The sequence below is a fragment of the Bombus huntii genome, chromosome 8 (genome assembly GCF_024542735.1).
Source record: "Bombus huntii isolate Logan2020A chromosome 8, iyBomHunt1.1, whole genome shotgun sequence".
NCBI lineage: Eukaryota > Metazoa > Arthropoda > Insecta > Hymenoptera > Apidae > Bombus > Bombus huntii.
In genome coordinates this window covers 16,827,534-16,842,000 of record NC_066245.1, presented here as the reverse complement: position 1 = coordinate 16,842,000, position 14,467 = coordinate 16,827,534, and the positions used below count along the sequence as shown (strand labels likewise).

Here is a 14,467-nt window from a genome sequence, read left to right as displayed (position 1 = left end):
TCTTGTTTTCTAGAAAAAGGTCGCTCAGACCTTTCCTCGAACTTTCCTTTCTTTCGAAAGAAACGACGAACAAGATTCGGGTAGAACTATAACAAGGATCCTGTCGTCTTTGATGTCGGTAATTTGAAATAAAAAATCTTCCGACATTATCTTGAGTAATCGACTGGCACTAAAAGAATAGAGGTAGAATTGTTCAAGGAAAAAGGTTTATTTGGTAGATCTTCCGTGTAATTTATACTGTAAAGATGTAACTTGTATATAGAGACGTATTTTGAAGAAAGAAATCAATCGGGAAAATTTCATATCATTTTTGAAGTGTGTCACATGCAAATTTGTATTTTCCATTTCGATAGATAGTAGAACGACGTGTAACTTTAGCCTTCTTTTCCAACGTGCGTGCACATCTTCAGGAACTTGTAGTTAACAGTGAAATTACGCGAGATTTTCTGCCCGCTTATTCCATTAGACGTTTAATTTCCTCGCATAGCATCCAAATCATGAAGCGTTGAAGGGCATCAGAACGGTCTCGTTCTCTCGTTCGTGTGCATATAGTCACGGCGCACGATCTTCAGCGTCTTTCCGTGTTAATTCAGTTCGAATAATTCGGCGCGAAGGTTTCATCCGTCGTTGTTCATTAACTCGCTGGGACGACGAGAGATACAGCGTCATCGCATCTAATTATATTGAAACTCTGATTAACGAGTCCCTTCCGCGATCTCTTTCTCAAGCTGGTGTACGCGCGTCGTTGAATGCTATCCATGCTCAACCTACTTAGATACGCGAATTTAGTCGCGGCGTTGTAAACCGGATGCCGCTCTGCCTTCGGTCTGAAATCCGACGGAGAAATGGTTGCAATCGAAAAAATGGGATTGCGTGGGTATAACGTGCGGCTATAAAAAATATGAGATCGAAAAAAAAAGAAGGTATAACAATGACCTTTTCGCGCCACCCCTTGATATACCATATAATCTTCCGATTCTCTCATTATCCTGTTGTTTCTACGCCTCTGGTCGCAATTTATTATATTCTCTTTACTTCTTTCCGCTCGTTTCCTCTCGCTCCCTCGTTCATTCGTTCGCTTCGCCTTCCGTGGTAACTCGTACTCGTTTCTACCCTCGCGGTCGAGAAGAGGGCGCGGAACGAAGAGAACGGAAGGAAGATAGAAAGCGGGAGACGGGAGGGATCGTTGTCAGGGTGCGCTACAGGTGTCGACGAGATACAGGTGTTGTTAGGATAGCTGTTACCGCTACAGCAGGAGGGGGGGGGGGTGAAAACAGTCTCCTCTCCCGCGTACCGTGACCCTTCGCTCAACCACCCTTCGTATTGCGAAGGCCGCCATTGTCAAGACCACCCTTCAACCCGCCTGCCTTGCTCTTTGTAGATACCACCGACAGGAAACTCGCGACCGAATGTTTCGGGAGATTGCAGGGCTTCGGAAAGACTGCGGGGCACATTCAATACCCCAACCCGACGAGGTAAACTGAATTAACGACGACGTTGTGACGTCGATTCGTTTCGGTGCTTGTGTTTATTATCCATGGACGGGGTGTGCCCGCCAACGGCGCGAGAAACTTTCGCCATGGGAATTCTGCGTGGTTGTCGAACTCCAATGGAAACGTTACCTGTTTCAGAGTAATTATTTTTGATTAATCCAAAGGAAATTCTGGTAACGACGTAGTAAGAAATTTTGTGTTTTTAGAGCGTGGAACAAGAGTAGGATTTTATATTTCTCGGGTTAGATAAGCTGCGTTGAATTATGAATCTTTATAAGACTATAAAACAACTTGGATTTGCAACTTCTAGAGACCTTGTGAACTAATCATACCGATTAATTATTCTCTTCTCCGTTAACACATTTCTTGAGTTTCTTTATATCTCTGCAGTTCCTTAAACTGCTTTAAAACTTCAGTTTCTCCCCCTCGAATCTCATTTTAATATTCATCCGCCGTTTTCATTTTCAATTCTATTTCTCTACTTCCTCTCTATCCAACCAATCATTTAGTAGACATACCTATATTTTATATTAGAACTCAGAATTTAGAATCAAGAGATCAAATTCTGTGACGTATACCTATACCGTAAGAGGCACGAAACGAGAGATTTTTATATTGATTATTGGAAGAAACTTTGAATTGGCACGTACGGAATTAACAAAAGTTTCACTGCCGTATTTATAGTTTAGAATTAACAAATAATTTTCTTCGTGTCTCGGACGTCGTAATCGATTATGGGAGTAGTCAATGAGCAATATTGAGAATAAATTGCCTCGGCATTATCGGCGCTGACATCGCAGACGAATTCCCTATGAAATCGAGCCTTTGGCGCGAGATTTTCACGAGCTGATAAATTGGACGACGGAATTGGCAGCAGGGGTGATGGTTGCTTGATGGGGCAGAATCGAGTCACAGGAAAGCGAACGTGTAAAGGACGAAATGTCGCTAGGGCTGACACTATAATTGCCACGTGATGTATTGCCGAAGGTGTTGTAAGCCCTGCGAAAGTCTCGGATTTCGTTCTTTTTTCGTCCTTTCTGAATTTATCCAAGGCGCGTTAGCATATAATTTTTATCGCATAAAAAGTTCGCATTTCTACATCATGTTTTTCTCGCAAAACGCACTTTTATTCTGTATTCTTCGTTCTTTATTTTCACGATAAAAAGAAAGATATATTGTGTTCTGGTGTTAGGTATGTTAGATATATTACATTAGATCGAAGTTTTCAAGGGTACGTTCCTAATTTTCGTAACTACACATTTATTCGGAACGAAATATCTCGGCGCATACGGAAATAGAGGAACAAGACGAGTGTCAAGAATGTCAGAGGAAATTCCGGGAACGCTGTTCGACTTTTAGATCGCGGCATCGCAACGAGGAACTTTCACAGAATTTCGCGAACCAATTAAATCCTGAATTCAGACAGGCTCAAGGCTCCTCGACACGCTCGTTAGAACTTTAAACGAAACCAGGATTTCGCTTCGGGAATTTTTTTAATTTCACTCAAATACTCCGGATACACGGGAAGGAAATACTGAATTCCTCCTCGCGATTCATTCAATGTATCAACATCCAATTTAAAGAGAGATTTTTAAATCTCCGTCAACAATAGGAACGCTGAACGTCCCACTGTTCAATTACCGGAATCATCGCGAAACCGTTCAACAAAAAATTCTTTCAACGTGAGCGGCTTGATGAGAAAGAGAGAAGAAACGTCTAAACCAATTTCGATGGTTGTTAACCGGAAGTGTACAAAACGCGATAGATAAGCCACGCAGCAAGAAAGACGATGCGAAATGAAACCGTTGAATAAGATTCGCGTCGTTTGCTATCTTGACAAAGGGGAATACACCGTCGATCGCTATCCTCGAGATACTCATCCTATGAAACAGCGCGGTAGCCTCGCATCCCGCGAGATTGGATTCTCAGTCTATTCCTCCCTTATCTCGTTCTTGTGCCGAGCGACAAGAGTAAGTAGCGCGACGACACATTCTGTACTACCGTACTTGACGTTAACGAAGCTCATCCAATAATAAAAATCTTCATAAAACAGTCAAGAGCTAGCCGCGAGCGAAAAGTTGTCATCTAGAAACGGGAACAACGAAGCGAGGAGCTGAGTCTATGTATCTTGCTATATGCGACTTCATAACTTTCCAACAAACTTTAACGTCGGATCCAATCAAATCTCGTTGTACGATGTTACTCAGAAAATTAACGGGACATTTTTTCCTACCTGTATCCTGGTTTGCTCGTGTTTGGTCTATCCAGATAAGCAGGAGAAAGTAGCGGGCAAAAAGAAGAACTGAAAATGCACGACTGTAGGATGGGAAAAAGTGTGTACTCTGGTTTGAAAAGAAGAGAAAGAGAGATAGAGAAAGAAGTGAGAGAAGAAAAGAGGGAAAATATATCGGAGATTCCTTCTGAACGGACGGCCAGACGAGAAGAAACTTTTCTATCACCGGCTCTCACCGGCAATACAATTAAAAAGATTGCGAAAGTTCGCACTACGCGAGAGGCCGGTCTTCAGGTCGTGCGAGCCTAACTTCGTGCTTCCGAAGCCTTCTCTTAGTTTGTTGACGCCGACTTTGTTTGTCTTCCAATCGACGGACAGGATACCCGGATACGCTCGCGTCGAAGGGATTTTACCGAAGCCGAGTGCCTTCTTACGCTTCTAACCTCGTAATACTTTCTCAACCGTTTGTTCGGCTCGCCACTTGCCTCAAAACTTTCGTTTCGTTCCATTCGAAGGTGATTCACTGCGAATCGAACAGTCTCTATACCTTTTCTTGAGGAGGTTTTTAGACAATTCACCCCTTTCACGCGTGTGGATGGTACTGAGAAATTCGCTTCGACGAAACAGTTTAATTACAAGGAAGGTATTGTATATCCTTCTTTTAAAAAGTTAGGTATTTCTAAAATGATATCATCAGTGAGTTTGACACTTTTTCTTATGTTAACAAGGTCGTTAGGTGTTAGACGTTGGAACGAATCATCTTTCCGAGAGACGTGTATTTTAAGAAGTAGTATCGAAGGTAGGAAGAAGAACATAAAGTTGTTGGTCGTATATGAATTATTTACACGTAGAATTGAAGAGGAGAACGTACCTAAAATTTAAGCAGGTAGGTATTTTTGTGCTCCTCTTTCAAAATTCATGCGCCTCGAACAGTTCATACCTTTACGTAAAGTCAACATCAATTTTAACTAGCAAAGAAAGGAAACCAAATGTCGTCAGACTTCAAAATGTTTAGATTCATTTGGATTCATTTCCGATTCCAAATATACTTTGAATTTTTAAGAGATATTCCTTTCCTTATAGATAGTAAAAAAAGAGAAAAGATAGTAAATACTGAAAGAAGTATTAACGCGACTTTCAAACATATCTCTTAAAATTCGAAAAGTTCAAAGTATTTTCATTAAATAACAATCTGAATTCTAACTAATAATAGAAAGATATAGAGGATGCGTTCATTCTGGAATATTCGAAATTCTCTAGTGGTCACGAGATATTTTAATTGAAGGAACGCGGTATTGAAGAAGCGAATTTTTCGCGAAATATTTTTCAGCATGCTCGCGATTTCCATTGACCAATATTTTGCGGAACATTTCGTTGGCAACGTCACGATTCCTGGAATGGATTCTAAATTTTCAAGAAACTCTCTTTCATATTTAAATGTGCGCCTCCCGTGGAATCACCCGGCCCGTCGAACACGTGACAGCTGCGACATATTTCAGAATGAAACTACGCTCCCGATGTATGCGAAAAGCTGGCTTATTCATCTTCCTTAGACATTTCACGATAACAACACGGAGACGAATGCACTGAGCCTGCTTTTTATAAACGAATCGCGAACTTGTTTATCGTACAAATTGTTAATAATTGTTAACAATTATGAAACGTTTATTAAAGGTTTTATAAAGTGTTGATATTTTATTGTTGGGAAATAAATAAATGGAAATATCATACGAATAAAGTAGACTAAGTTATTGTTGAAATATGTTTTGGAAATAATTTATCGAGCTTTATATTATTTTTACTTTTTATTTTACAATATTTACAACACGTATATCTTGTATGGAATTATTTTCATACGCGTTATTTATTTACTGCTTCATTTTAATCCAATATGAAAATGAACCTATATCTCTTACAATTATATATCTTGTAAAACCAATGTATTGTATTATAAAATCAAGATTCCAATAGATGCTGAAATTGACATGACTTGTAACAATTGCATGTTCACCGCAAACTCAGATCATTGTTCTCAATATAAGTACGTTCAAATTACAATAATACCTATCGTTAAGAAAATAAATAATACGTTATAAAACTCAAAGTGGAAGAGTAATCCAAAAAATACTGAGTAAAATATTTGTATCGTTTCGTTTTGCTACTTTCGAAGGATTTCCTCATGGACGGTCGAATTGAAATGAAAGCTAGCGACGATTTTATTCATCCTTGTTACCCAGCTGGCCACATGTAATATTCGTCTTCCGTGGGAACGACGTTCATGAGCCGATAATACAGGGACGTTTTGGCGTGGAAAGCCACAAAGTAAAATATCGGGCGTATCATTGCTAATATTTTTCTCGATGGAAACGGTTCACGGTCTCGCGGCACGGTCGGAGGAGGAGAGCCACGGACCGGAGGCGATAACTCACTTCCTGGAGAATCCTTAAGGGCGCCTAGGCGAAGTCGGAACGGAAAGAGAGAAAGGAAGGAGGAGGGTCGAAGAGAATAACTCAAATTTATGAGGTGCAGAGCCAGACTGAATTCCCGTTCGTAGCGTTCACCCCTCGAGTCCACTTATACTCAACCGTTCCCGAATGGTTCAGCCCTGTATTCGTGCCCGTCGTTCGTCGATAGCTTATACATCGCGTTAATCTATCGCCTCCATAACCTCCGATGTTCCTCTGTACCTCGTTCGTTAGAAATTCACCAACGATCGTTGTTTTATTTCCAACTTAACACCTCGTTTGTCGAATTCCAGAATTTATTTTAAATCCAGCAATAATAATTACGCATTATATGACAATAACAATCTAGCATAATAATCTTCTCGTGTTATATGATAGAAACGTAAGATATAGAAACGTAAGCTTCTGCTTTAATTGTGATTCTGAACTAATTCTTAATAAGTGGGTTGCAGATATTTATTACGCCAAATGTCTGAACAATTCGCTTCTATTCCAGAGGTTCGGTGCTCTAGTCCGATTACTTCTAAAAATTTCACGCCGACGCTGCACGTTGCAACTGCCAGCAGCTATAAATTCTCAAGTCTCATACTTCTTGGAAATTTGGTTTGAAAAGTATTAGGGAAGCCAGGTCTAGGAGTATCATACATAAATCACCATACTTTTGCTCTTCCCTTATCATCCAAGGATTTTACGACGTAGTAAAAATTAATCCCTCGCAGGGATATTTTCCACGACGATGCTGCGTCATCTTTCCAAACTTTTCCCCCTATTTCAATAATTATCTATTATCCATACAATCTATCGTGAGATCTTAGTCTCCGATTATCCGAATGATCGCGAAACGATCTCCCGCCATCTTAAAATCTAACATTTGTCAAATCAAACTATTGTAATATTGAGGATCTGTGTTCCATCACAATTCCATCATCGATAATAATAATATTTCTACACGGAAAATGAGAGCTGTTATGTCAGAAGAAACGAAAAAGGAATATCACAGAATATAAATATTACGGAGTGAATTATTTCCGTTTAATCAATACGAAACCGATGTTTCGATTAAAACTTAACATTCATTTATCAGTGCAGAAATACTGATACAAGCGATTCATGACTCAGTTTCCCATCCATTCTAATATTCTTTCTTTGATTTAATTTGTAGAGACGTCTCTTAATAAAAAATTGAAAGAGGTTTCAATGCTCGTTACTAAAAGGGTTTAAAATCTTCTCAAGAAGTGAAATGTTAAATAACAAACCTATATTTAAAATAGCAATTTAATGAACATAATTATATCCTATATTCGAAATAGTTATACCTATCGGACATTCTATATTCATTCCATATCGAAGATATTCCATACCAAAATCATGGATAACTTACACTCTTCACTCATCTCTTCACACTTCTTTACTCTTTCGATTCTCCAAAATTTGAGACATTTGTATTTTTCATCATTCTACTTCACACACTCTTCGCTCGATCTACAAAAATTCTAGCATTATCGTCCACTATATCGTCCGCAATACATCCGCGCAAATTACTCGCAGACCCAGCGTTCGATAACGCTAATGCCAGGTAAACGCCGAGTCTGAAATAAATAGACGGCGAGTAAAAAATTCGTTAGAAGATCCGGCGCGCGTAATGAACTCGTTAGAGGCAATTCTTACGTGGTGTCCCCGGTGCGCACCGGCGAATCCCAATTTGCTTTCGCTGACGCCGTATCCTGGCTCGCAAATAAACGCACCCTCCTAAACGCAGACGATTCGCGTGACACGCTCGGATCGGCCGCAACGCGTACACACACACACACACACACACACACGCACGCACGCACGCACGCACGCACACACACGCACGCATGCATGTATGTATGCACGGGTACGCATACACAGATATGTTCAGACTGGTGCTATCAGTGTCATTATTAGCACGGCTTGATTTCCGGCTGGCTGGTGGTCGAAACTCGCCGTTCGATGCGAAGTCACGCGTGGACATGATCGTTCACGTACCCACGCGCACACGTTTATACACGTGTACGCCTATAGATATACATGGTGTCCCTTGATTCAAAAGCCAAACTTTATCAGTGTGTTCTATGTATACATAAAAGCAGAAAGTGTTACTACAAATATAAATCATTTAAGAATTTATTAAAAAATATTTATAAAATACTAAAAAATAAGAAATATAGAAAAGACGATATCATCCCATTGGATTTTTATATGCGGTTAACTTTAAAAAGAAAAGGAAGGTGTGCATAAAATAAGATGTGGTAGAATATGACTGACCAAGAATAGAATATAGTGGCAAAGTTCGAGTATCGGATATTATATGTATCTGACCACCCTGTATATATATACGCACACGTACGTAACGCGTATATAACTGGAATACGTGCGCATATAAAGCCCACAAAGTGTGTAGACATAGCGGATAAACGTGCACCTATGCACACCACGAGTTATCGATCGGCCGTGACTTTAGACAGCGGCTTTACGAGCGATTCACTCAGAAGGCAGAAACGATATTAGCGTGACATGCCGAAAGCGTGTTTACGGTTTTAGGATAAGGGTTGCAGAGGGATGAAGCAGGGTATGCTGACGGTAAACGACGAAAGAATCAGCCGTTTCACGATGTACCCGTAATACTCTGCTTAAGTGATGCCCTGCTTCGACAGACGGCATCATCGCACACTGAATATTTCAGGCATTCGAGTCCAGTGCAGAACGGGAACGCATGTGTTCGCTGCAATCCAGTCAAGTATACGATTATCCTGTTACCGGGTCGAGAAATAAGGTTGACGTATGTTGAATAAACCATTCGTTGGACAAAGAAAATGAAAACGGGGAAAGAACGACCAAACTCGGTTTGCATTTTCGACGATCAATCGACGAAGCTCGACCAACATGCCCGGAGATTGGAGCCACAAATTTACCGAAAATTCCGCTCGCTTCGATGGAGAATTGGGTTTTCGTAGCAACAATAACGCATTTTAGAGCAACGCGTGCATAATACTTTCATGGGTCGACGTACATATATTTAATACCAAAATCAAATAAAAGGAGAGAAATTGGTAACATAAAATTGATTGAAAACGTATTGAATTTTAAGATCATTTCTCTGTGAAGCATGAAAGATGTGACTTACAATGAACTTTTTATGTGATTTTCAAGTAAATGTATTATAATAAATGACTAGATAAATTCACCATGTATCGGTACCCATGAAATACATTTATATAGTATCTCATTGATATAACGAGAGTAAAAAGGAGGGTTTTGTTACCCCATTGTTAATTAATTCGGCGAGCTCGAATTGACATTTCAACAATTTCCAGCGACCCGCTTCCAAACAATCGGCGCGTTCGTGTCTCGATTCGCGCGGTCGAATTGCTCAGCCAGCCGAACATGTGTATCTGATATCTGCGCATTTAAATGCCCATTTCTTTACAATATTTAGTCGAACGAAATGAATGCGTTATGTGCGGCAGTAAATTTCGCAGCAGACTGTTTCGGAACGTATTGACAATTCGCGGCTCAACGGACGCGGTGAATGATATATTCCGCGCGGGCCGATAATTGATATAAATGTTAAGTTATTAGCGAATAATAATAGCAGTGGTAATAGAGTGAGAATCGACAGCATTTCATGACGACAAATCACCGAAGCCAAAAACACACAATACGGGCCCCGATCGATTGCTGCGCAGATAAATCCTCGGTACGTAAAGCGTCTGACGTTTATCGCAAAATTTACGCGGCAGAACCAATAGGAATTTAAATAGATACGGATACTCTGTCCCCTTTTTGGTCACAGAAACGCAAGTTTATAATGTCGAAATTCATGTGCCATTATTGGAAAGTACGACCATTGCCATTGAATTGTGTTTAGAAAGTTATATATGATTATATAAAGTTATGTATGGCACGTATCTTGGATTGTCTCTGCAGTCAACGAAAGCATAAAAAAGTATATATTTTGTCGATTATGTGAAATCGGCTTTTTCAAAAATCAATTCTTGTATGAGTAATTTAATTTGATATCGTTAATAGAGTCTCCGAGAATCCATTTCTACCCTCTAGCACTAGTGCACTTTACAGAATCAAAAAGAAAAGTCTTTTTACAAAAACTTTCTCAGAGAACTTCCTCCGCGCGAAGCTCTCCAGCGTAGAGTACATCAACGAAGTTGGCCACTTCTCGCGAAGAAAAAGTGTGAAACTCGCCAATATTTACACCAATCTCTCGTTAGTATTGTAGAGGGAAGTTGTAATCGAATCCCGAGACAAGAGACACGCGTTCCTAGTAGCACGTAACTGGTTTATCGATGGTGTATTCTCCTGGCTAACGTGTTGAACGAGGAAAGAGAATGCAAGCTGGCTATCGGAAACTCTTGCTCTCCGGCAGTTCATGGTATGGTCTCAACGGACGAAACCAGAAATAATGGCATTAAGAAGCCCCTGAGGGATAGAGACTGCAGCCTCCTAACTGTTAGCCACCCCTTTCTGTCCCCTGTTCGACTCACAGCCCCTTTAGACCAGTCAGATCACCGTGACTGCGACAATGTACGACAATGATGACTTTGCTAACGTAGAACCGTTGTGTCCACGACGCTCTAACCAGATCCAACTTCCTGTTCGCTTCGAGACAGCGCGTATCAGCTGGTAAGACGATCTTATAAGGGTTGAGAATCGAATTCTTTCCGATCAAATTCTACATGTCGAGAGAACCATCGGGACAAGGCGCCGATGTCGAGGCTGGATAATCACCTGGTAGCATCTAGCCTCGAATGAGTGACACCATTAAATTTAACGAACGAACTTGCTCGATGGGCTGAAGACTTTTTTTTACTTCTATTTTTTCCCCTTTTTCCTTTCTTTGAAAACGTGCGTAGGATAAGGGTGCAAAGATAGCGTGGTGTGTGTGTGTTTTTAAAGGGAGCAAAGGGAAAAGAGACTGCCGACGTGTGAAATGTTCTGGAACTCGTAAGGAGGTCGTATTGAATGAAGTTCTTTTCAGGGTTTACTGGTTTAGAAAATATGGGTTTCGTTATATAGGAAGGTAAAATGTATGAGTCGGGATCCCAGTATATTGAATTTTATGATAAAAATCTAGCGTACAGTTGGCGAAGTTATGTGCTCCAAGCATTTTTCACAATTCTAGATTATCTACTCTTTAGTTGATCTCATAGTTCATAGTTCGATTTTCAAATTAAAATCCTGATTATGTAATTAAGAAATAACGAAATAACTGTTATTTTGACTTAAGTATTTTCTTTTAATATTCAGCAGAATCTTTTAATTTCGTAATCACCTACAATTTTAAACTTTTCGTTACTTTACTAAAGATACCTAAACATAGTTGCCAATTACCCTCGTCCGATCTAATTATATTAGTCGAGAAACTTCACAAGCGCCATCGAGACAACGATAAGATTTTTCGCGCGCAAGGTGGTCCGGATTCGTACGCAGGCACATACTACGGCACAGTTTACGAGCACTTTGTGCAAATTGGTGGTAAAGTTAGCGTCTTAATATACATTGGTTAAACTGTTCAACGAAGTTTGCGAACAGACGAAGCGCGATGCTCGGTCGGTCCACTTTGCGAAGCCATTTCGAAGTCCATAATTAATCTCATCTTATAAAATCATAGCGAAACGATTAGTACGGCAAATTAACACGATACGACAAATTTCTTTCGAATCTATCGCACAGTCATTCTGGAAACTTCATTGGAATCGTTACAAGACAAAAAGACAACATTGACGATCGTTGAGATAAGAACGAATGCTTTCACATTCGAACACAGCTACGTGCTTCTCTTTTGTTTTCATTTTCGACGTACGCTTCTTTTCTGATTTTCTTATATTACACCGGGAAATCGTTCAAATCACCGCAAAAACTGAACACTGTAAACTGTATATCGAGTGTTTATCGAACTGCGATATTAAAAGAGAAATTCACGTGCTCGCAGCCATTACCGCGTTCGTAATTGGATCCAGAAGTATTGGTAATACGTGCACCAAAGTGGCGGAACCAGGTGTTAATAGAACTGAAACGAATGATGCGTTTTATATCGCTTTATCACATTATTTCAATGAATTCTCTCAATATTATGATTTCTTGTTACTCTTCCCTCTTTTTTCTTTTCTTTGCTTTGCAATAAAAGTAACGACAAGAAAGATAGAACGAAGCAATGAATGGTTAATCGTCGAAAATTTTCTGGAGATCGCGTGGAGAAGCCGGGAGAGTTACGAGGAACATTCAAATGACGATGCTTCCAACTGACAAACTTTCATTACTTCTCGTTGGAAGTTAAGCCGAAAGCCAATCGGAAAACGATATCCGATAACGTAAATCTTCCGGTGCACGCCACCCGGCATAGCGTGTGTGCACGGGGACGAGCATCGAAAGACACGCGAATTCGACCAACTCTTTGAATATTCTGCGACCGTACGAGGAAAAGATAGGGCTGTTACGGGGCGGTGCACGAAATCAAACGTTCTGTAGAACTTCTGGACATCACGTGATGCCGATATCGCGCGTACAATACCGTAAAAATTCGTGGAAGACAGAACAAGGTTTATGGAAATGTAAACACGCTTTCGATTAGTTCGAACGACTAGGTTGGATCATAGGTAGCTGGGAAAATGCGATTTAGTTATCTTTTACTCGATTTATCCATATTTTTGAAGTACCTACAATCTTGGCTGATTGAAAAATTTATTATTTGTCCTTTCACTGTAATTGATGCGACATGAATGGCATGCCAAATCGTTTCAATTATATTATTCTTCACCGTTCAGTGATATAAGTCACGAGACTGTCAGTGATAGTATCTTACTGATGAATAGAAATCATTCGCAAAATTGCTCCATTTCGTAATGAACGTTTAAAACCTTCGTTCAAATTAACACCACGTAATCTCCATCAATTATAAATACCAATTAATTCCAATATTCGTTCCATATCTAATAAGGATAAGCGCTGGAGAATAAGGATAATAATTACAGTTGCGCGAGATAATAGTTGCAGTATTAATTAATAAGGTTACCGTTAATTGCGTTTTGGATTTTCTACATGTATTATAATTGGGTAATGTACAATCGCGTAATCTTCACATCAACCTACACAACGTTGACTCGCGTAAATTTCAAAGAAGTTTGTGCTGTCATTGCTCTACCATTTCGAAACACCCAAAAAACTGAAATTTTATTATTTGTTCGCACTGTCTCTCTTTTCATTAACTTCGAAACTAAATTTTGAAGCTTCAATGTTTTAACATGTCCTTAAAAATAGATATGCGCTAGCCAAGCAGCAAAAACTTTTATTTAACTTTTATTTAAGGAGGATAGTATACCAGTCTTTTTATATTCGAAAGCAAAAATAAAAATAAGAGAAAAGACAGTGCAGAACCTTCGTGAACGAGTTTAGCGAAATTCCAGGGCACATCATTAGGTTAGGATGGAGCGCAATACATAAGACAGCAGGCTGATGCCGCGTGTTGGCGATGGTTGTGCTCGTGCCTGGCACGTCGTGGGTCACGAACTTGCTATCTAGCCGTATAAAACGGCCTCGACAGAGAAAGGGTAGAGAAGAACGTGGCGTTTCAGGAGAGGTCGCGTTTCTCAAATGGGTCTTTGTCAATAAATAAACCATTCTTCGTACTCCGTGAGCAACCGGTCCCATTTTTATTTATGCGCACGCGAGCAACAAGATATTGGTCGGAAACGCGGAAATTACGCGAAACGCCTGGAGATCTCGCACGGAACTAAAAGGCTGATTAATATACGGACGACGAAGGGTATCATATATCTTTTCGTTGTGCTTTTCTTTTCTCCTTTCAGTCACGAGGCTGGTGGATGATTGTTCTACGCTCTGCACAATCGTAAAAATTCTCGCGTTTTGTTCAAACTACGATTATTCATTGGTAAATTCTTTCTAACGCTTCCAATCCTTGTTTCTGCGTGATTTTTGGTTCTTTGGATATATTTTAATTATTTATTTAAAATTTGTTACTTTTAATAGAAATATTGAATATACGCAGGAATATTTTGGTTAAAAGTGTTTGCTTCGAAGTAACAGTTGGTCGTTCGTGATAAATGGTTAATATTAATGGATTTGGTGTGTTGGTTATCTATTAAAATTACAACGATCGATCGCTTACGTTAAAAGGAATACTCTGGTCTTGTAGCAATTGCCGTCAGAGAATATGGTAATGCGGATGACTAGGTGTCAGCTGTGCGACAGAGACACCGCTGGCTCGTTACACAATTCTG

The 14,467-nt window shown here is 39.9% G+C and overlaps 1 protein-coding gene across 7 annotated transcripts in view; it reads left to right on the top strand.

The window, feature by feature from the left end:
* LOC126868420 (RNA-binding protein Musashi homolog Rbp6) overlaps positions 1 to 14,467 on the top strand; it is a 773,477-nt gene that overhangs the window by 605,374 nt on the left and 153,636 nt on the right. The gene's annotated exons all lie outside the window — the stretch shown is intronic.